Below are 23,372 nucleotides of genomic sequence, written 5' to 3'. Positions count from 1 at the left end.
AGAGTGGGGTGTAAGTCAGATACATTGTTGAAACACAACTTAAGTTTCCTTAATGTTTAGAAGACCATCACAGAAAGGAGGGTTGAAAAACAATGACGCATCTCTGATGCACAGCAAAAGATGAACATTAATTGAGGATCAGACTTGAAACACGAAAATTCTGAAAAATAATTTAAAGCAAAATTATGCTGGAGAGTTGCTTGTGACCCACAAGGAGTTCTTGGAACTCTAGCATATGGACATGGAACTACAAGAGCTCTGGACTACACTGTGGATACAGAAAGGCACAGCTTCAGTCCACACATAGCTACTTTAGTCTGTGTAGTGCATGTATGTGTAGCTACCTCAGTATGATACAAGGGTTGAATGAGACTACCTGAGACCCATGGGGATAAAAAAAGCAGGCTACTGTAGGAAACCCAGCAGGAAACCTTATAGTCAAATTTAGGTAATGTGATTGGGTGGATGTCACTCTCTTAAACCAATAGGTTTTAGTAAACTATGGCCACTGTAAGAGGGTGCTGTGATTGGTGAACTGTTTCCTGTGAGGTGTCCTGCTGGGCAGGGGTTCTCAGATACCCCTTTTTAAAATCTGAATTGATTCGGATCCGGATACCCAGATATCTGGATCCGAATCGGATATCCGAATCCGAACTTTTTGGTATCCGAGTTAACTCGGATATCCAAACTCAATATCCGACCGGATTCGTATATCCGGATAGAAAACCAGAACCGGAAGCGGCCTGGATGCCTTCGAAAGGGATTTCTGCCATTGAAGGTGATTTTGGCTTCTGCTCGGATATCTGAACTAACTATCCGCACGGATTTTGGATTTTAGATGGGAAATCCGAATTTGCTCGGATAGTCTATTCAGATTTAAAAAAATATCCGAATTGCTGTTCGGATAGTGGAAAAAGTTTGGATTATATGGGTAGTTCGGATATCTGAAATCTTGCTGAGCACCACTACTGCTGGGTCCCTTAAAGTAGACTAGCACCAAAAAGCAAAAGAAAAAGGCAAAAGACATGGGGTCTTATTTAACAATTGAGTCCCTAAATGTAGAGCATTGGTGAATACAAATGGTCCTCCAATTTTGAACTGATTTTATGAAAAAAATAACTGAAATTAGGTAACAATATTTTGCAATCCTTCTATGGGCACTATGGAACAATTGCAGTGGTTACTATGATGTTAATTAAATTGCATTTTACAGCTGCAATCATGTGCAGGAGCATCCCGAATACTTAAAAAAAAAAATAATAATTCAGCATGTTTTTATTAAAAAAAAAAATCTTATTGGGATTGGGAAAGTACACACAACAACAATCAATCACAAAACCACAAATGCACTGACCTTTCAGCAACACTTGCTCTGATCTGAAAGGTTTCAATCCTTCTCTACCTATTAAGTGACAATTCTCTGAAAAATCTAAGTAAGATGTTCAAAATTCCCTTTGTTTTCCACTGTTTTTTTGTATTTTTTAGCCCCCAAGAATCTTAAAGATCAGGTCAAGGGTTTTGCATTGGTATTTTTTTAATTTGTTTTTCAAACAAATATTTCATAGTGATTTTATTTTAAATAATGTTTTACTCGCTAGTTAGAAATAGGTAGTCAAAAATGATTCCTTTTGAAGATTTAGTTGGGAGAAGATTCCCTTTTTGGTAAAGGAACATCCCTGGGGAGTGCTTGATGCATGGAGGACAAATAAGTGAATGGGGTTTGGGAGGAATGGTGAATAAAAATTGTATTTTCATAGGTCCTAGTTTTGACACTAAAATAAAAAAATATATCAGTGCTCCAATGTTGTTTTGCTTGTTCAGATGGAACACATATACAGTCACAGCTACAAGTTCAATGCACCAGCACACTTCTTAGCACAAATAATTCTTTAACTTCAGCGCTGACTGAATATTACACCATCACACCAGTAATAAAGATACGCTTACCAGAAAGGCATAGACCTTAATTACAGGGTCTATTGTAGCACATATGGTTGCTCTTCTGCCGAACACCCGCTTTAACAAAGCGCATCCAAAAGGGTTCCAAATGGTATATGGTGCATGCAGCATTTTTTATTGATTTGAGAAAATGTTAAAGAATCACAAAACACAATCACTCCAAAATCACTTTCCCATACATTGAAAAATCACAGGAAAATTGCTTTGCAAAACACTAGTGATTTTGCCAGCATATTGTGATTCCAAGTATGAATGGGGCCTTAGGGCCTGGGCCCACTAATGCAGTTGTATATGCTTCTGTCCACTTTTTCAGCATCTCTAACATCGATGTGTAACTGAAAAGTGGACACAACTGCGTCAGTGGGCTCAGGCCCTTAGGCTTAGGCAACTGCAGCAGCTCTAAGTTAATAAGCCGTGCTTGGGGTAACTTTATTACTATAAAATCTGTTCACACCTAGAGTCTTACTGCAAAAGTTGGAGGTGGTGCACTCCAGTATTACAACCTCCTCTGGTTATAATTCAACAAATATCCCATATACTAGTGGCGCTCTCTGTCCAGAGATTACAGTGTATCCGACAACACAAGAAATCTTCAAGACGTGTAGACACGTCTTGAAGATTTCTTGTGTTGTCGGATACACTGTAATCTCTGGACAGAGAGCACCAGTATATGGGATATTTGCAGCAGCTCTAAGCCAAGGAATTGCAGTATGAAATCTCTCATCTTAGTAAACTTAATGTGGGATTGTCAGCCACAAAATCAAATTCCACTTACCCACTGCTTTGACTTTATTATGCAGCCTGCAACCTAACCCTGCATTGCAAGCATTCAAATCTAATCATAAATGTTTCTACAGTAAAAAATCTTATCTCAGTCAGCCTGGCCCTATTTGGTACTTTGCTGATAAGAAGAAAGCGTGTCATCTTCCCTCCCACATTTCCGCTCTCCTCACTGATTGGCTGATTGGCTGAGGACAGTTCAGTGTGACAGGAGGCTGAGAAGCTGCTGAAATATGATCTATGCTGTGCTCACATGTGTTTATAAAGCAAGCTAGATTTGACAGTGCAGTTTCTAGAAGAGTATGGAGGAAATTACATTCAGATTGGCTTTAGTCAGAAAAAGTAAAAATGGAAAATACCAGGAACAGTTTTCTCTTTATTTACTATATAAAATTCACTGAAATCAATACACGGACAGTACAATGCATATGTTATGTGAGTAGAAGTAATTTATCTATTAATATATGTGTTTTATTTTCCTGGGATAGTATGGCTGTCCCTGCTGCTTAAGCCTAAGTGGCCTTGGTTATCCCAAAAGTTCCCATTACAATCTTACCACAGTAAGGGAGAGGGAGGAATAAGGGGCCAACATGCATGCGCGCTTAAATCAATGTGCCTAGTGAGGACACATAATAGACCTTTGCAGTCATATTACATAAGGGAAAGGGGAGGTGTGGAGGCTAAACTGCTATCAGTGCCACCTAGTGGGCCTCAATATAATAGGAGACTGTCAGCTGGCTGCAAGGGGACTAATTTGAAAGTAAAGGGAAAATGACAGAGCAATAAAAAGTGATGAGTAAGAAATAATAAAAATGAGCAGCTGGGATAAAATATAAGAAACATTCAGTTCAGGGTGTGAACATTACAAATCTAAAAAGGGAGAAAATTATACAACCTTTGGAAGCGCCCAATTTTAAAGGGACAGCAGTAATCATAATAATAATCATCAATATCATGAATGTTTGTTGGGGTCAAGGGGTACAAATGTGTTCAGGGATGTTAACGGACAATTTTAAAGGTACAGGGGGAGATGACAACAGACACAGAGAAGGAAAATGAAGTGGGGCTTTGCACTGCCATGTGGGGTATAGTGAGCTGTAACAAAGGTCAATGTGGTGAGGGACCACAAGGGAAGGAACAAAGTGGGAGAAGGAATGTGAAGGGTACAGAATAGCGTGGTGAAGGAAGAAGGAGCGGCAAAGTGGTGGAGGAAACAAGAATAGAGAAATGTGAAGGGGTTTGAGTAGAGCCAAGAGCAGGGTAATAGGGGTAGAGTGAGGGAGTGAAGAAGAAAGGTGGTGATAAGGAGTGAGCCAGATGTGAAGGGGACGAATAAGTGCAGACCAGAAAAAATATCTGCATAAATACATGAACATTTAATTGTTGTGTTGTTGTTTGTATAGCTGTGTTGAAAAGGAATACAAATGCTGGAAAAAAACAAAAAAAATGCATATCTTATATGTTGGTTATGTTTTACTGTATTTAAGGTTTGATTTGTTGATTAAGTTCTGTGCTCTATTTTGTTTTGTTTTTGCAGGGGCCTTATTAGAAGATAATTGTCTATGTTGCCATGACCACCTCTTTATGAAAATGCCAAATGCCTTAAAACAATATACGAGTTCAGAGTACTAGTTTTATTAGCAGTGTCCTTGTTAAGGGTAAATTAATCACTAAGAAGTAAGACAACCAGATAAAAGGCATTTTTAAAACTATACTACAATCATAACATTTTTAATAGCATATTTCCTTAAAGTGTACCTGATATGAAGTAATGTGCAGCAGTTAAGCTTCCTCCAGTCCCAAGTGCTTTGTGAGCTTCCTCCCTGTCCTGTGAACTATACTCACAGGCTGCCTGCCGGACCCAGGAGAGGTCCAGAGCTGCACTGAGGGACCCAAATGACTTCTAGAGGCTGGAAGAAGCCCCAGGTAAAAGACAAAGAAGACAAAGACAAACACTTATATAGCGCTTTTCTCCTGGTGGACTTAAAGTGCCAGAGCTGCAGCCACTAGGACGCGCTCTATAGGCAGTAGCAGTGTTAGGGAGACTTGCCTAAGGTCTCCTGCTGAAATAGGTGCTGGCTTACTGAACCGAGAGCCGAGATTCGAACCCTGGTCTCCCATATCAGAGGCAGAGCCCTTAACCATTACACTTTCCAGCCACATCCAGGTAAGTAAAACTACATTTCTTTTTTTGCCTGGTGAGTCCTTTAACTCCTGTCTGTTAAGTATAAATAGTGCACGTTACTTCATCTCAGGTTTACTTTAAGGCACACCTTTTTTCTGTATCAAGCTTTAACGTAATATTGAGTGAAAAATTCCAAAATTGCCGTGGTATCATGTCACCTGATTAGATTTTCTATTCCATAAAGTCACAACAATCAATGCTTGTATCACATGATTAATTTGTCATTTTTACAAGGAGTGCTCACCTCTTTCCATGAAAGAAATTGTTCCACCCCTGAGACAACATGCAAACATAACATATGCTGTGGGAGAGGCTGTAAGCCACACAGCAATGTACTAGCTGGTTTAATGCTATGATGTTGTCTTGGAATAGCTGGATCTGCTGCATATGCATTATTTTCTAAATTAGGCAAACATATTAGTCCTACATTTAATACACTTTCTACATTTTAAAGGACAGACAACATAGCTATAATACTTATATTTTAGCAGTGGCTGGATAGTGTACCAAATCTCAAATCTTCCTATTCAGTAAGCCAGCACCTATTTAGTAAGGAGTCCTTGGACGAGGTTCCCTAACACTGCTACTGCCTACAGGGTGCACCCTAGTGGCTGCAGCTCTCAAGCGCTTTGAGTCCGACCGGAGAAAATCGCTATACAAATGTTGGAATTATTATATTATTGAATTATTTTTTTTAAAAAGTACTGCATGTGATACACTTACAGTGACGTAGCAATAGGGGATTGCAGAGGTTGCGACCGCATCGGGGCACTTGGGCCAGAGGGGCCCCATGGGGCCCTCCCTCAAACACAGTATTAGTTCTCTATTGGTTCTGTGCTAGTAATAATTACTTATATAGATACTCTAAATAGTTGTAATCAATAACAAGCTGTTCCCCATCTCCTTATTGCACCTCTGACACTGTGGTTGTCTTTGGCAGGTTTTGGTGCGCCGTATCAATTGTTATGTAAGGAGTGCTTGGGGGGCCCCATGTAAAGCTTGCACCGGGGCCCATAGCTCCTTAGCTACACCACTGTAAAATTGAAGTAGCAAAAACTTGTTATAGTATTAGTAATCAGAATTAGTCCTGGATGAAAACAACATTTGAATATATGAAGGCATTTGTATCACTTATTAGAAGAATGTGGTACAAACATAGAACATGTTAAATAAGAGCTCAGGAATGCAATGAACGTTAAATAATAGGGGATTAAAAATAAGAGATCACAAGCATCAGTACTTGAAGACAGTAAAATCCCCAAAAAGCACAACATTCTTTTAAAGAATATAACGTATGGAACTTTTACATGTCATAAAAACACTAACATGGCCACAACAAAATGATCTTACTTATCTTAATTATTTTTATTATTACACAGTCAGGTAGCACACTAATATATTTCTCACAGCACTAGAGAATATCAAATAATTCCTTTTATTAACTGTTCAGTAGAGGGTTCACTATCAGATGACCCTTCTACAATCTACAGAAATCTGTAAACCGCCAGAAAAACTACAAGTGTGTTTTTGGGTTGTGAAAGGAGTCTAACATATTTTAGTGCTGTAAGGGAACAGCATGAATGGATTAGCGACTGGGTCATCACTATGAAGGAATGCATACTTTTCTTAAAAGGAACCTGAGATGAGAGACATGGAGCTGCCATATTTATTTCCGTTTACATAATATTCAATAAAAACATGTTTTCCTACTTTTTATATGCCATACGGTTAGCATATTTGCTTTTGTGCATAAGTATTATTATTCATTTAGAAATTATACGTTCCTAAAGTACACTTATTTTACTCTGAGAGCTGACTTTGCATTTTATTTATAACTGCTTTATTCATCCTCTAACTTAATCAGAAAGCATCAGAAAGCATTTATGCTTCTCTCACTGTCTTTGTAATGCTGGGCATACACGGTAGGATCCTACCTTATCAATCGAGCCGCTGATGGCTCCATTGATCATTTCTGACAGGTCCGATGACCTGCCGGATCGATTCCCCCCTCGATCCCCGTGGGCGGACAATAGCGGGGAATCGAGCGGAAGATAAGGAGGGGCGAGTGGGAATCGATCCGGCCGCTCGTGGGGATGCGCGGGAACGCGGTGGGGGTCGATCCGGCGGCTAATCGAGCCGCTGGGTCGACTCGTGTATGCCCAGCAGTAGACCCTGTGGTGTGAGAGAATGCTGTGTTTACATTCCTGACTTGATACAATTAAACACTAGATAACATTATGTAAAGTTTCGGAAGCGGCCAGCTCTGCTGGAGGGGAAGATTCTAAAGCCTGTGTCAACCCTTTGAATGCAGTTCTAGTAAAAAAGAATGCTGGTTGTATATAATATGCTATAAATAATCTATTAGAGCAAAGTAGAAATGCTGGGTTTCATTCCGCTTTAAACACTACCAGTTGCCTGGCTTTCCTGCTGATCTTTCTGGTCAGTAGTGTCTGAATTCCATACCTGAAACAAGCATGCAGCTAATCCAGTCAGACTTCAGTCAGTGACAACTGATCTGCATGCTTGTCCAAGGTCTGTGGCTAAAAGTATTAGAAGCAGAAACTGCCTAGACAGCCAGGCAATTTGCATTGTTTAAAAGAAAATAAAGATGTCAGTTTCCATATGTGTCCTACATCAGGTTACCTTTAAAGAAAATTATATATATTTTATTTTTAATAAAAGTTATATAGTTTTAAATCTCTCAAAATAGAATCACAGTGGAGAAAATGTCATCTGAAAGAGAAAACCAAACCATTCAAAAATGTAGCAGCACAGTAAATCCCATATGAATCCAGTCTGCATTTTTGTTGCTTAATTGCACCTTTTTAAGACTTAGTAGTGTAAATATGTAAAAAAAAGTAATTAAATAGCAAATTAATAAAATGTGTTTGCTGCTAAGTATCTCTCATTTAGCCACAGGGGGTCAGCACAGCTCTTTTGAGTTTACATGAGGAAATCAAATGCACTCTTCAAGCTTATATTACTATATTTTCTCAAATCCACCCATATGTGTATGCAATATATATATAGTCTAGACAGCCAGAAAGTGAGATAGATAGATAGATAGATAGATAGATAGATAGATAGATAGATAGATTTTTACTCACAGTTGTATTGGATATAAATTCACTAAGTTATAAGTATAACAAATAAAGCAAACTATTGTGCTCCCTTTAGTGTCTTATATATTGCTGTACATTTTGTTAAACACAATATATTTGTCAGTACAACAACTACATCATCTACTTCTTTATTATGTACCAGTGTCTGTATCTTTATGTGCCCATGTCCGTTTCTTACTTTGTACAGCACAATGGAAAATGATGGTTCTATGTAAATAAATAAGAATAAAGCTATAAGAAATATTTTTTTTAGTATGCTTCATTAGTTTCGAGTTCTTTTAGTGAGTAAAAAAAAACTAGAATAGAAAGTATTTTTTATGTGAATTTTGCAGTTTGCTTTATTTTTCATAAAATTATTTTGTATCCTACTAGTGTCTATTTGTGCAATACATAGTTGTAATGGAGAAACGTTTTATTATCTTTGTTGTTCATGCTTGGTAAAATACAACATTTTTCCTGCATATTGAAAAAAATATTGGTGCAAAAAAGGTGTATAGACATAGACAAATTTGTTGGACTCCCCCACCTCGACAGAAAACTAATTTACAAATATATATGAAATAACTTCTAACAGAGAAAATGAATAGTTTATTCTGTACTTAGCAAAATCAGCATTTCTTTTATGGTTTTGATTCAACAGAATATTTTAAATAATAACACAAATGAAAACTGCGTAGATAAAAATGATGGGTCCCTTAATCCAATGTTTTGTTGCACGTTTAGAGTCAATCACAATGTACAAATGATAACTGTGGATCTCTGCATCTGTCAGCAGCAAGTTTGGCCCAGTCTTCCTGCCCAAAAAAGCATCAGCTATACGGGGTTAGAAAGGTTCCTTCACTAGACTTCATATTTCAGTGCTTTACATACATCAATCATCAATTCCAAACCAGGAATCATACAAGCAGGAGTGTAACTATAGGGGAGCCCCTGCTACTGCCAGGGGCCCAGATTTGTGGGTAGCCACAAATTACTTTACCTCCCCTCCCTCCTCCAATACAAGAATGCATCTAATGGATTAGATTCAGGGGTTTTTGTGACCATTTGAAGCTACTTAAAAAAAAAAGATATAGCATGACCTGGGTCATTGAGAACTAACACAGAAAGAAGAATCTGTTAGTCATTAATGCCTCACTGACAATGCTAAATTCCAATAACTGCACATAATAATGTAAGGAGACAAATCACAATAGCTAAAGTCCATTGTCATCCTAACCCAGGAAATGTGTACAAATGTTTGCAAAGTATGTTCATTTAACCTCATTCATATTAGTGCAGCATGTATGTATTTTATTATACTTTGGCTACAATTTTTCTTTAAAGTGAACCTGAAGTGGGCAATAAAAAAAATTAGATGCTAACCTCCGTAGAGGGAAGGTTCTGGATCCCATAGATCACTCCCAGTCCTCTCTCTTTCTGCAGATGTCTACCTCATTTAAGTTTTGAGACCCACAGGTCGGATACCTCTTTGTGCAGGCTTCGGAAGTACTCGTGACTCCAAGTAGTCAAGCAGATCCGTACTGCCCAAACCCTGCCCAGGCTTGCACATGCGTGGTACAGTTTCAAGTGTCTTCAGAAGCACTTGGGAAAAGTAATGTAACCCGTGTAATTTGAATGACAGAGACAGAGGTGGAACAAGGGGATGGAGAGAAGAACGGGAAGGCTCTGTTGGATCCAGATCCTTCCCTCTACATAGGGGAGTATCTATTTTTTTATTGTCCACTTCAGGTTCACTTTAAAGAGGAATCGTAGCCAAAGTATAATACCTAAAATACATACATGATGAATCCATATGTATGACTTTAAATGAACATACTTTGTAACCATTTGTACACATTTCCTGCGTTAGGATGACAATGGAGTTTAGCTATTGTGATTTGTCTGCTTACATAATGCCCTCTACATACACTTTTTTTAGGTAGAGTTTTTTTTTTCCATTTATTCATATGCCATCAAAATTACAAGTTTGGCTGCAATAAATTTGCAGCAATGCATGTGGTATTTGAAATATTTAATGTATACAGTATTTTGTGTATAAGATATTTTACTCATTTTATTTGCCATTTTATATTTGCTTTCAAACTACTTACAGTATTTGTTACTCACAAACTCTGTGGCAAATGTGTAAAGATCTAGTAGATCCAGGTTCATGTAAAGGTGTGACTGCTGCCAATCCATTCACTACTAACATTTACTAAGTGGAAAGACTGTTGGAGTAAAGGTTGTCCCATTGCTCACTGAAAGAAATGGAGTTGATTCACAAAGACGTGTTTTGCTGTTCATAGAATTTCTGCATGTCATTTATTGCACCAAGCATGTATAGCAGTTTATGCACATTAAGTTTTATTGTTCAAAATACATAAAATAACAAGCAAGGGAGCAAATACCGCACTATAAGTTTTGAATAATAACAGTTTTAGACAGGTAAACTATTACTGAGGCTTCGGGCTAGTTCACACTGGACGCTTTGGAAGCGTTTTGCTGATCGCTGGCACAGGAAAGTGATTTAGGAGTGATTGCGTTCTGTGATTCCATAACACTGAAATGCAATCGCTCCAAAATCGCTCCAAAAATGCTGCATGCACCATCAGCAAATTGCTAATCACTGGAGATCGCCAGGGCCGGATCTATACTCTTTACCACCCTAGACCACTGTCACCAGCCGCCCCCCTTCAGTATAGGTAGTGAGATGATCCCTCCCCCCTTCCCTCCAGTATAGGTAGACAGATGATCCCTCCCCCCTTTCCCTCCAGCATAGGTAGCTGATGACTCACCCCCTTTCCCTCCAGTATAGAGAGCCAGGTGACCCCTCCCACCTTCCCTCTAATATACATAGCCAGATGGCCGCTCCCTCCTTTCCTTCCAGTATAAATAGCTAGATGACTCCCTTAATCCCTCCACCCCCCCTTCAGTATAGGTAGTCAGCCCGCCTTCCCACTGCAGCAGCCATCTGTGTCACTCATTTCTCCGCTCGTCTCCATTGCAGAAGCTTACTCTTCCTTTCCATCTCCAATGCTGCCCAAGTCCATAGCCGCCGATCACAATGCAAACATGCACAGAGAGCAAGGTGGCTGCTGCACAGGCAGCTAGCAGCAGAGTGCCGAGGTCGGGCGCTCATTGTGCTAAAATTGTGTGTAGAAATCCATATGTTACAGCATGGTGCCGCCTTCTGAATAAGCCCCAAGGTTTCACTTGTTCTATGATTAAAGTAGCTTTGTTCAAACCTGCAGAAATTTGGAACATTTGATCAAATTCAGATTTCAGATTGAAGCCACCAGAGAACCTTGTTGTTGTTAAGTTTAAACTCATTATAAGGCTGCTAGACAAAATGTTATCCTTTGAATTTATGGAGCAATCCTAGACAGCTATAGGGGGTGTGTCCTAAAGCAAAAATAGAAAATATAGTGTCTACCCCAGGATCATGTTACTGAAGCCTCAATAATTTCAATACAGAATAGCAAAGGAAGGGCAAGTGTGTAGCCCTGTACCCATGCTACGGGCATACATTTAAAAAAGTTGCGGTCAAATTTACGCACGATTTATCGGCAACAAAAAAATATCGTAATTTAGAATTATCAATAAATTAACAGTATTTGTAATGTGAAATTGGTAATTCCAATTAATATTATTACCGTTTTAAAACAGATGTGAGTTGAAAATGAAACCTTAACCACCCCCCTGGTGGTGCCTAACCCTAACCACTTCCCATGCATAAACAACCTTTTTCACACCCTTTTACAAGGATAATATCGTAATAACACATATTGGGCTTGATTTACAAAACGGTGCTAACTTTAGCACTGGCCCTTAGCATGTCTAAACTCAGTTGAAATGTGAGAAGTAGTGATCGTGCGCAAAGTACCGCGCGCAAAGTTTTACGCGTGCACTGCACAGAGCGCAGGGCGCTCCGCGCGAAGTGCCCACTAAAGCCTATGGGACTTAGCGCACGCAAAACTTTGCACGAAAAAATAAAATCTTCTATGAAGTCACCATACTCCTAGCGGAATACATTTGGGTGTCTTCTTTCTAGAATGGGGTCATTTGTTGGGTTCCTATACTGCCCTGGCATTTTAGGGGCCCTAAACCGTGAGGAGTAGTCTTGAAATAAAAATGCCCTGTGAAATCCTAAAGGTACTCATTGGACTTTGGGCCCCTTAGCGCAGTTAGGCTGCAAAAAAGTGCCAATCATGTGGTATCGCCGTACTCGGGAGAAGTAGTATAATGTGTTTTGGGGTGTATTTTTACACATACCCATGCTGGGTGGGAGAAATACCTCTGTAAATGACAATTGTTTGATTTTTTTTACACACAATTGTCCATTTACAGAGAGATTTCTCCCACCCAGCATGGGTATGTGTAAAAATACACCCCAAAACACATTATACTACTTCTCCTGAGTACGGCGATACCACATGTGTGACACTTTTTTGCAGCCTAGGTGCGCTAAGGGGCCCAACGTCCTAATCACAGGTCATTTTGAGGCATTTGTTTTCTAGACTACTCCTCACGGTTTAGGGCCCCTAAAATGCCAGGGCAGTATAGGAACCCCACAAGTGACCCCATTTTAGAAAGAAGACACCCCAAGGTATTCCGTTAGGTGTATGGCGAGTTCATAGAAGATTTTATTTTTTTGTCACAAGTTAGTGAAAAATGACACTTTGTGAAAAAAAAAAAAATCAATTTCCGCTAACTTTTGACAAAAAATAAAATCTTCTATGAACTTGTCATACACCTAACAGAATACATTGGGGTGTCTTTTTTCTAAAATGTGGTCAGTTTCTGGGGTTCCTATACCGCCCTGGCATTTTACGGGCCCAAAACCGTGAGTAGTCTGGAAACCAAATGTCTCAAAATGACTGTTCTGGGGTATAAGCATCTGCAAATTTTGATGACAGGTGGTCTATGAGGGGGCGAATTTTGTGGAACCGGTCATATGCAGGGTGGCCTTTTAGATGACAGGTTGTATTGGGCCTGATCTGATGGATAGAAGTGCTAGGGGGGTGACAGGAGGTGATTGATGGGTGTCTCAGGGGGTGGTTAGAGGGGAAAATAGATGCAATCAATGCACTGGGGAGGTGATCGGAAGGGGGTCTGAGGGGGATCTGAGGGTTTGGCCGAGTGATCAGGAGCCCACACGGGGCAAATTAGGGCCTGATCTGATGGGTAGGTGTGCTAGGGGGTGACAGGAGGTGATTGATGGGTGTCTCAAGGTGTGATTAGAGGGGGGAATAGATGCAAGCAATGCACTGGCGAGGTGATCAGGGCTGGGGCCTGAGGGCATTCTGAGGGTGTGGGCGGGTGATTGAGTGCCCTAGGGGCAGATAGGGGTCTAATCTGATAGGTAGCAGTGACAGGGGGTGATTGATGGGTAATTAGTGGGTGTTTAGGGTAGAGAACAGATATAAACACTACCCTTGGGAGGTGATCTGATGTCGGATCTGCGGGCGAACTATTGGTGTGGGTGGGTGATCAGATTACCCGCAAGGGGCAGGTTAGGGGCTGATTGATGAGTGGCAGTGACAGGGGGTGATTGATGGGTGGCAGTGACAGGGGGTGATTGATGGGTGGCAGTGACAGGGGGTGATTGATGGGTGATTGACAGGTGATCAGTGGGTTATTACAGGGAAGGACAGATGTAAATAATGCCCTGGCGAATTGATAAGGGGGCAGGGTCTGAGGGTAATCTGAGCGTGTAGGCGGGTGATTGGGTGCCCGCAAGGGGCAGATTAGGGTCTGATCTGATGGGTAACAGTGACAGGTGGTGATAGGGGGTGATTGATGGGTAATTAGTGGGTGTTTAGAGGAGAGAATAGATGTAAACACTGCGTTTGGGTGGTGATCTGATGTCGGATCTGCGGGCGATCTATTGGTGTGGGTGGGTGATCAGATTGCCCGCAAAGGGCAGGTTAGGGGCTGATTGATGGGTGGCAGTGACAGGGGGTGATTGATGGGTGGCAGTGACAGGGGGTGATTGATGGGTGATTGACAGGTGATCAGTGGGTTATTACAGGGAAGAACAGATGTAAATATTGCACTGGCGAATTGATAAGGGGGGGTCTGAGGGCAATCTGAGCGTGTAGGCGGGTGATTGGGTGCCCGCAAGGGGCAGATTAGGGTCTGATCTGATGGGTAACAGTGACAGGTGGTGATAGGGGGTGATTGTTGGGTGATTGATGGGTAATTAGTGGGTGTTTAGAGGAGAGAATAGATGTAAACACTGCGTTTGGGTGGTGATCTGATGTCGGATCTGCGGGCGATCTATTGGTGTGGGTGGGTGATCAGATTGCCCGCAAGGGGCAGGTTAGGGGCTGATTGATGGGTGGCAGTGACAGGGGGTGATTGATGGGTGATTGACAGGTGATTGACAGGTGATTGACAGGTGATCAGGGGGGATAGATGCATACAGTACACAGGGGGGGGGGTCTGGGGAGAATCTGAGGGGTGGGGGGGTGATCAGGAGGGGGCAGTGGGCAGGGGGGGAGATAAAAAAAATAGCGTTGACAGATAGTGACAGGGAGTGATTGATGGGTGATTAGGGGGGTGATTGGGTGCAAACAGGGGTCTGGGGGGTGGGCAGGGGGGGGGTCTGAGGGGTGCTGTGGGCGATCTGGGGCAGGGGGGGGAGAAATCAGTGTGCTTGGGTGCGACATAGGGTGGCTGCAGCCTGCCCTGGTGGTCCCTCGGACACTGGGACCACCAGGGCAGGAGGCAGCCTGTATAATACACTTTGTAAACATTACAAAGTGTATTATACACTTTGTATGCGGTGATCGCGGGGTTAACATCCCGCCGGCGCTTCCGTATAGCCGTCGGGATGTTGCGGCGGGCGAGCGGATGACGCGATCGCTCCGCCCATGCCCTTACAAGGACCGCCACCTCTGTGGGTGAGCCGGTCCTTAAGGGCTCCACTTCCTGGCCGCCCCTGTGCGTTAGGCGGTCGGGAAGTGGTTAAGCACAGCTAAGAATGTAACAGAGGAATGTAAACAAAATATAATGTTATATCCTCTTCGGATGCGGATCATAAACTGAGGGAGCTTTCCACTGCAGAGGAAAGTACTGTGTTCAACTGTTTGAATTCTGTTCTGCTAAAAAAAAATTTCTGGTAGTAGGTTTTATGCTGTAAGTAATCTTTTAGAGGAAAGAAGAAGTGCTGAGTTTCAGACCACTTTCTTAAAGGAATACTATCGATGTATGCATTTATTTTTAAATGCTGTATGTTGTAGCACACATTAGGGCAAGTACTAGGAGCAATTTGATTCCTCACACAGCTGTTCCTCTCAGCTGTAAAATCCTCCGTCAGTTTTGGCGTCAGTGTTGGATACAAATGTATCTAATACTGAGGGCTCCCAGAGGGCTAGACCATATCTATGCACAGGGGAGTTGCTATCAACTCAGTTTATAGTTTAATTATCACCTTGCTGAAAGAATCTTATTGATATGGTGGTAAGGGGTTAAAGATTCTAGCAATGTGCGTTTATTATCTTTGCTTCTCTTGACTGATAAAGATACTAATAATGCTAATTGTAAACAGTGGTCTGCCCCTCTCAGCAGCTTGTAAAGTGGATGCAGCCTGGAGTGAATCACCTCAGGCAGCCAGTCTGAGTGTAAACCCAGACTCCTGGTATAGCTAGTTATATTCCAGCAATATTCCAGCTCATTTAGTTACTTGTTACCACCTCAGATCAGCCTATTTCTCCTCATGTCTGCTGCATGCTGTGAGTGACACAGTGAAATATATTTGTGAGCTGTGTGACAGAGTAACCAAGCAGCTCAGGGTGAGCCAAACTACTATGAGCTGTGTGAGAAATGAATTTTTATGCAGGGATAGTGAGAGAGAGACCTGGGTGAATAAATAAAGTGCCCCTAGCACTAGTGGTAATGTGCAGTGGTGCTCAGCAGAGCTCGAATATTCGAGTAGCTCGAATATTCGAGCTCTTTTTCAGCTATTCGAGCTCGGTATTCGAGCTCCGAATAGCTGGAGCTATTCGAATGGGCTATCCGAGTACACTCGAATAGCCCATTCACTATTCGAGCTATTCGAGCAACCCGGCGCTATTCGAGCTCGGTACCGAGCTCGAATAGCGTCATAGCCCAGATTGATGTCCTTAGAGCCAATCAGAGGGCTCCCAGGCCCTCTGACGGCAGCCAATCACAGAGGGGGACCCTGGCCAGCCCCTACCCTATAAATAGCGGCCGCCATGTTCCGTTTCTCCATGCTTGCCTGAGACTTGTACAGAGAGAGAGTTGCTCCTTTGTGCTTTGGCTTAGCAAGTGCTCTATTGTGATCATTTACCTAGCGTTTTTGCTCACCTACACCTGCCATATACACCTATATTGTTGTTAGTTAGATAGACATTGTATTTTAGTTAGTAGCTTGTGTGTTACATTAGAGACAGGCAGCTGCTGCAAGCTTACAGGTTTAGGCCTCAGGGGGGCCTTGCCTCTGTGGGCAGCTGTCCTCTGTTTATTTCTCTCATCTATACCAGTATTTCTGCTGTCCTTTACTAATAGTATTGTAGTTATACTGTACTAGGAGTAGGACACTCACTGACTGTCACTGTTTATAGGCTACTAGCTAGCTCCTGCGTGTGTGCACTCACTCACTGTCTGTGTGTACACACACTCTATTTCCTTCTGATTACTGATAGATTATTGTTAGTTAGTTGTACTTACTTACTACTTACTCTTACTGTACCCGTAGGGACACTCACTGTCACTGTTCATATAGGCTACTAGCTCCTGCGTGTGCGCACTGCACTCACTGTCTGAGTGTACACACACAACACACACTCTATTTCCTTCTGATCACTGATTGATTATCGTAATTAGTTAGTTCTACTTACTGTTACTACTTACTCTTACTGTACTAGGAGTCTAGGACACTCAGTCACTGTCCATAGGCTACTAGCTCCTGCGTGCGGGCACTCACTGTCTGAGTGTACACACACCCACACTCCATTTCCTTCTGATCGCTGATTGATTATTGTAATTAGTTAGTTCTACTTACTGTTACTACTTACTCTTACTGTACTAGGAGTCTAGGACACTCAGTCACTGTGTTCATAGGCTACTAGCTCCTGCGTGCGTGCACTCACTGTCTGAGTGTACACACACCACCCACACTCTATTTCCTTCTGATCGCTGATTGATTATTGTAATTAGTTAGTTGTACTTACTGTTACTACTTACTCTTACTGTACTAGGAGTCTAGGACACTCAGTCACTGTCCATAGACTACTAGCTCCTGCGTGCGGTCACTCACTGTCTGAGTGTACACACACCACCCACACTCTATTTCCTTCTGATCGCTGATTGATTATTGTAATTAGTTAGTTCTACTTACTGTTACTACTTACTCTTACTGTACTAGGAGTCTAGGACACTCAGTCACTGTGTTCATAGGCTACTAGCTCCTGCGTGCGTGCACTCACTGTCTGAGTGTACACACACCCACACTCCATTTCCTTCTGATCGCTGATTGATTATTGTAATTAGTTAGTTCTACTTACTGTTACTACTTACTCTTACTGTACTAGGAGTCTAGGACACTCAGTCACTGTGTTCATAGGCTACTAGCTCCTGCGTGCGTGCACTCACTGTCTGAGTGTACACACACCCACACTCCATTTCCTTCTGATCGCTGATTGATTATTGTAATTAGTTAGTTCTACTTACTGTTACTACTTACTCTTACTGTACTAGGAGTCTAGGACACTCAGTCACTGTCCATAGGCTACTAGCTCCTGCGTGCGTGCACTCACTGTCTGAGTGTACACACACCCACACTCCATTTCCTTCTGATCGCTGATTGATTATTGTAATTAGTTAGTTCTACTTACTGTTACTACTTACTCTTACTGTACTAGGAGTCTAGGACACTCAGTCACTGTGTTCATAGGCTACTAGCTCCTGCGTGCGTGCACTCACTGTCTGAGTGTACACACACCACCCACACTCTATTTCCTTCTGATCGCTGATTGATTATTGTAATTAGTTAGTTGTACTTACTGTTACTACTTACTCTTACTGTACTAGGAGTCTAGGACACTCAGTCACTGTCCATAGGCTACTAGCTCCTGCGTGCGGTCACTCACTGTCTGAGTGTACACACACCACCCACACTCTATTTCCTTCTGATCGCTGATTGATTATTGTAATTAGTTAGTTCTACTTACTGTTACTACTTACTCTTACTGTACTAGGAGTCTAGGACACTCAGTCACTGTGTTCATAGGCTACTAGCTCCTGCGTGCGTGCACTCACTGTCTGAGTGTACACACACCCACACTCCATTTCCTTCTGATCGCTGATTGATTATTGTAATTAGTTAGTTCTACTTACTGTTACTACTTACTCTTACTGTACTAGGAGTCTAGGACACTCAGTCACTGTGTTCATAGGCTACTAGCTCCTGCGTGCGTGCACTCACTGTCTGAGTGTACACACACCCACACTCCATTTCCTTCTGATCGCTGATTGATTATTGTAATTAGTTAGTTCTACTTACTGTTACTACTTACTCTTACTGTACTAGGAGTCTAGGACACTCAGTCACTGTGTTCATAGGCTACTAGCTCCTGCGTGCGTGCACTCACTGTCTGAGTGTACACACACCCACACTCCATTTCCTTCTGATCGCTGATTGATTATTGTAATTAGTTAGTTCTACTTACTGTTACTACTTACTCTTACTGTACTAGGAGTCTAGGACACTCAGTCACTGTGTTCATAGGCTACTAGCTCCTGCGTGCGTGCACTCACTGTCTGAGTGTACACACACCCACACTCCATTTCCTTCTGATCGCTGATTGATTATTGTAATTAGTTAGTTCTACTTACTGTTACTACTTACTCTTACTGTACTAGGAGTCTAGGACACTCAGTCACTGTGTTCATAGGCTACTAGCTCCTGCGTGCGTGCACTCACTGTCTGAGTGTACACACACCCACACTCCATTTCCTTCTGATCGCTGATTGATTATTGTAATTAGTTAGTTCTACTTACTGTTACTACTTACTCTTACTGTACTAGGAGTCTAGGACACTCAGTCACTGTGTTCATAGGCTACTAGCTCCTGCGTGCGTGCACTCACTGTCTGAGTGTACACACACTAAATTTACTTGTGATTACTACTGATTATTGTAACTGCTAGTTGTACTTCCTGACTGTTACTACTTACTTACTGTACTAGGGGACACTCACTCAGTCACCTCACCAACCAACCCACTCCATTAAAGTACCCCACTTTTCACCCGCCCTTTTACAAAACTTTTGTCTATACGCCCAAAACATTTAAGATGTCTGGAAGTGGCAGCCAGCGCGGTTTGGGCAAGGGGAAGGGCAGCAAGGGAATCAGGAGGAGAGGGAGCAGCATTGTGGCAAGCCGCGGCCGCGGGCGCGCCACCATGCACAGTTCCGCAGCAGCAGCAGCAGCGTCAGTGGCTAACATTCCTCCCATAGCCACTGGCCGTGGACGCCTTGGGCGCCGCCCAGCAGGAGCATCTGCAACTCACGCTGCAGAGACACAGCAGCAGCAGCGTGTAGCACCTGCTCCCATTTTCCTCCAGCCGGGTCGGAAACGTCCCATTGAGGAAAAGGATGCAGACACTGTGGTGCAACTCATGACGGAGGATGAGCAGCCCGCCATCAGCTCTGCATCCGAGGCCTCCACCCTCACCACCACCACCACCCCTGTTCGCAGCAGCCGCCCAGCAGGGTCTGGGGAGGAGGCCAGTTCACCGTCACTCGCCGACCTGTCATTCAGCAGTCTTTTGACCCCAGGCATCATGAGTAAATTGTCTGCTGTTGTTGGCGATCTTGAGGAGGAGATGCTGATGGGCACTTTGGGGGATGAGGGATTGGACAGCAAGACTGTGGCGACAGTCAAGCAGCCCATCCATGCATCAGGAGAGGAGTTTGGGGGGTCCTCATCCCAGCAGGACATGTTTCAGGAGGGGGAGGATGATGATGACCCGGTGACAGACAGAGACTGGGTGCCACCACCTCCAGGGGATGTCGTCCTCAGCAGCTCTGAGGAGGAGGAGGAGGATGCGCTTGTGGGCCTTGCAAGGAGGCGCATCATTGCAAGCATTGGCAGCGTCCCACAGCCTGCTGGTGTCTCAGGCTCAGCAGCAGCAGCAGCAGCATCAGCCAGTACCACCCCCAGCCGCACCCAAGCCCCCCCCCCAACCACCACAGGGAGACAGGCAGCAGCGCTTCCATGCCGTAGGGGGAAGTTTCTGTCACCAATCTGGCGGTTTTTCACCATGCCCACTGTGTACAGCAAGTACGCCACTTGCAACCACTGTCAGCGGAAGTTGAGCAGAGGTGCAGACCCCTTAAAGTTCAGCACCAGCTCGCTCATCAACCACCTTGCGGCTAAACATTTCCACCAGCATGAGGAGTTCCAGAGGCTGAAGGCATCTGCTGCTGGCAGTGGCACCACACCCATCACTGCACAGCCTTCAGCAGCAGCAGCAGCAACAGCAGCCACCCGCCCTCCTGCTCCTCCAGCAGCACCAGCAGGAGTGCGGAAACGCACTGCTCCTCCCCCCTCTGCAACTCCTGCCGCCGACACTGAGGCCTGTTCTGGCAGCCAGTCCTCAGTGGCCTCCTCTGCTGTGTCTGCTGATTCCCGTGTCAGCAAAAGGCCACGCCAGAGCCTTTTGAGCGAGTCCTTCCAGGGGGTGGTTAGGGCTCTGCCTCCCAGCAGCCGTCGCGTGCGGCAGCTGAACGGCTTGCTGGCACGGGCCATGTGCTCCCAACTCCTGCCGTACACGCTCGTGCAGGAGGGGAGCGACATTCGTGCGCTGCTTGCTTGCGCAGCCCCAGACTGGCAGCTCCCCAGCAGACACTTCTTTGCCCGCAAGGCCATTCCTGCACTGCACCGCTTTGTGATGGCCAATGTGGAGCGAGGGCTGGAGCACGCGGTTGGTGAAAGGGTCCACGTCACCATGGACTCCTGGAGCAGCCGCTTCGGGACAGGCCGCTACCTGTCCTTCACTGTCCACTGGGTCAGCTTGGTGGAAGGGGGTGAGGATGGGAGAGCAGCAGCGGGCACAGCAGCAGCAGCAACACAGTGGGTGGTGCCACCCCGCAGGCTCAGGGGAACTGCAGCAGGTTCCTCTGATCCTCTGCCATCCTCCGGCACACCTGGCCAAACCCCCCGCCTCAGCAGCAGCGTGAAGGCCCGCCACTGCCAAGCGCTGCTGCACTTGGTCAGCCTTGGGAAGACCAAGCTGACGGCAACCCATGTGTTGGCCAAACTCCAGGAGCAGGAGAGGATTTGGCTGACCCCCAGAGGCCTCAGAGTCGGAGAGGTGGTGGCCGACAATGGGGCCAATCTGGTTGCCGCAATAGACAGGGGAAACCTGACCCACATCCCCTGTCTTGCCCACGTGCTGAACCTGGTGGTGCAGAAGTTCCTGCGCACCTACCAGGGGATGGGCGAACTGCTGGAAACGGCAAGGAATGTTGTGCGTCACTTCCGGCGCTCGGCTGCAGCCTGTGCGAGCCTGGAAGACGTGCAAAAGGAGCTGGATCTGCCACGCCATCGGCTGATCCTTGACGTTCCGACTCGCTGGAACTCCACCCTGGCGATGTTGGAGCGTCTGGTTGAACAGAGGCGCGCTGTCAAACAGTACCTTGCCCTGGCCACTGTTTCCGCAGCTCAGAGAAGGGACAAGACCAGCAACATCCCGTCCATCGTCCCCGATGATGACTGGAGGCACATGCAGCAGGTGTGCTTAGTGCTGGCTCCCTTCCTGCAGGCCACAAACATGGTGAGCAGGGACCATGCTATGGTCTGCGAGTGGGTGCCCCTGGTTTCTCTGCTGAACAGGGCCCTCGATGCTTTGCTGGAACAGGGAGCGGCAGCCTTGGACCAGCAGGAGCGGCAACCAGCTGCGCAGTCCACCTCTGAGGGGGAGGAGGAGGAGGACTTGGTGGAGGTCCCTGACCTGGCTGCTGATGAGGGGGATCAGCACAGCGCAGCTGAGTTGGTGCGGGGGTGGAGAGAGGATGAGGCGGCAGAGGAGGAGGATGAGGACAGCACTGACGTCGATGTGCCAGCAGACGTGGCCCGCCTCTTCCCAATGGCAGCGCACATGCTGACGTGCCTGCGCAGGGACCCCAGGGTGATCCAGATGAAGCAGAGGGAGGACATCTGGATCAGCATGATGTTGGACCCACGCCTCAAGGGGAAGTTGAGCCAGTTCCTGCCGCCTGCAGGAGGAGACCCAGCGCAACAAATAAGGAGCTTGCAGCAGGCCCTTGTTAAGCGCTTGGAGGAAGCCTTCCCCCAGCCTTCCACCCCCACTGTCCAGCAGCCAGCACAGAGGCAGCAGCAGGTGCCTGCATCCAGCAGCAGCAAGCGCCCCACAGACCTGCTGTCTCTCAGCCACGAGCTCTACAGGACTGTAGAGGCTCCGGCAGCAGTGACTAGAGAGGAGATGCATGCAGCAGCATCCTCCTCCGGTCACAGCCAGCGCCTGACCCGCATGGTGGCTGACTACATGGGGTCGTACAGCGGGCTTGACAGCGATGCCCCTGTTGATCCCATGGAGTATTGGGTCAAGCGCATGGAGATCTGGAGCGAGCTTGAGCAGTACGCCCTGGAAGTGCTGTCCTGCCCCCCTTCCAGCGTGCTGTCCGAGCGCTGCTTCAGTGCAGCTGGTGGCGTGGTCACCGAGAAACGCTCACGTCTGTCTCACAAGTCTGTGGACAGACTGACGTTTCTCAAGATGAACCAGGCGTGGGTGGAAGGCGAGTTCCTGGCCCCTGTTGTCGGCGAGAGGGGGACATGAACTGGCTGCCGGAACCATCGTTAATGTGCCTTACCACCCTTTACCACCTCCTGGCTCCTGCTCACTAAGCCAGCCTGGTTCACTTTGACTATTACGTCGCCTGCAGCCACACATTTTACACCTACAGTGGGCTGCTGTGTACCAGTGGTGCTCAGCAGAGCTCGAATATTCGAGTAGCTCGAATATTCGAGCTCTTTTTCAGCTATTCGAGCTCGGTATTCGAGCTCCGAATAGCTGGAGCTATTCGAATGGGCTATCCGAGTACACTCGAATAGCCCATTCACTATTCGAGCTATTCGAGCAACTCGGTGCTATTCGAGCTCGGTACCGAGCTCGAATAGCGTCATAGCCCAGATTGATGTCCTTAGAGCCAATCAGAGGGCTCCCAGGCCCTCTGACAGCAGCCAATCACAAAGGGGGACCCTGGCCAGCCCCTACCCTATAAATAGCGGCCGCCATGTTCCGTTTCTCCATGCTTGCCTGAGACTTGTACAGAGAGAGAGTTGCTCCTTTGTGCTTTG

The sequence above is a fragment of the Hyperolius riggenbachi genome, chromosome 1, assembly GCF_040937935.1.
Source record: "Hyperolius riggenbachi isolate aHypRig1 chromosome 1, aHypRig1.pri, whole genome shotgun sequence".
NCBI lineage: Eukaryota > Metazoa > Chordata > Amphibia > Anura > Hyperoliidae > Hyperolius > Hyperolius riggenbachi.
The sequence above is the reverse complement of the archived record's forward strand: the minus strand, read 5'-3'. Positions refer to the sequence as shown.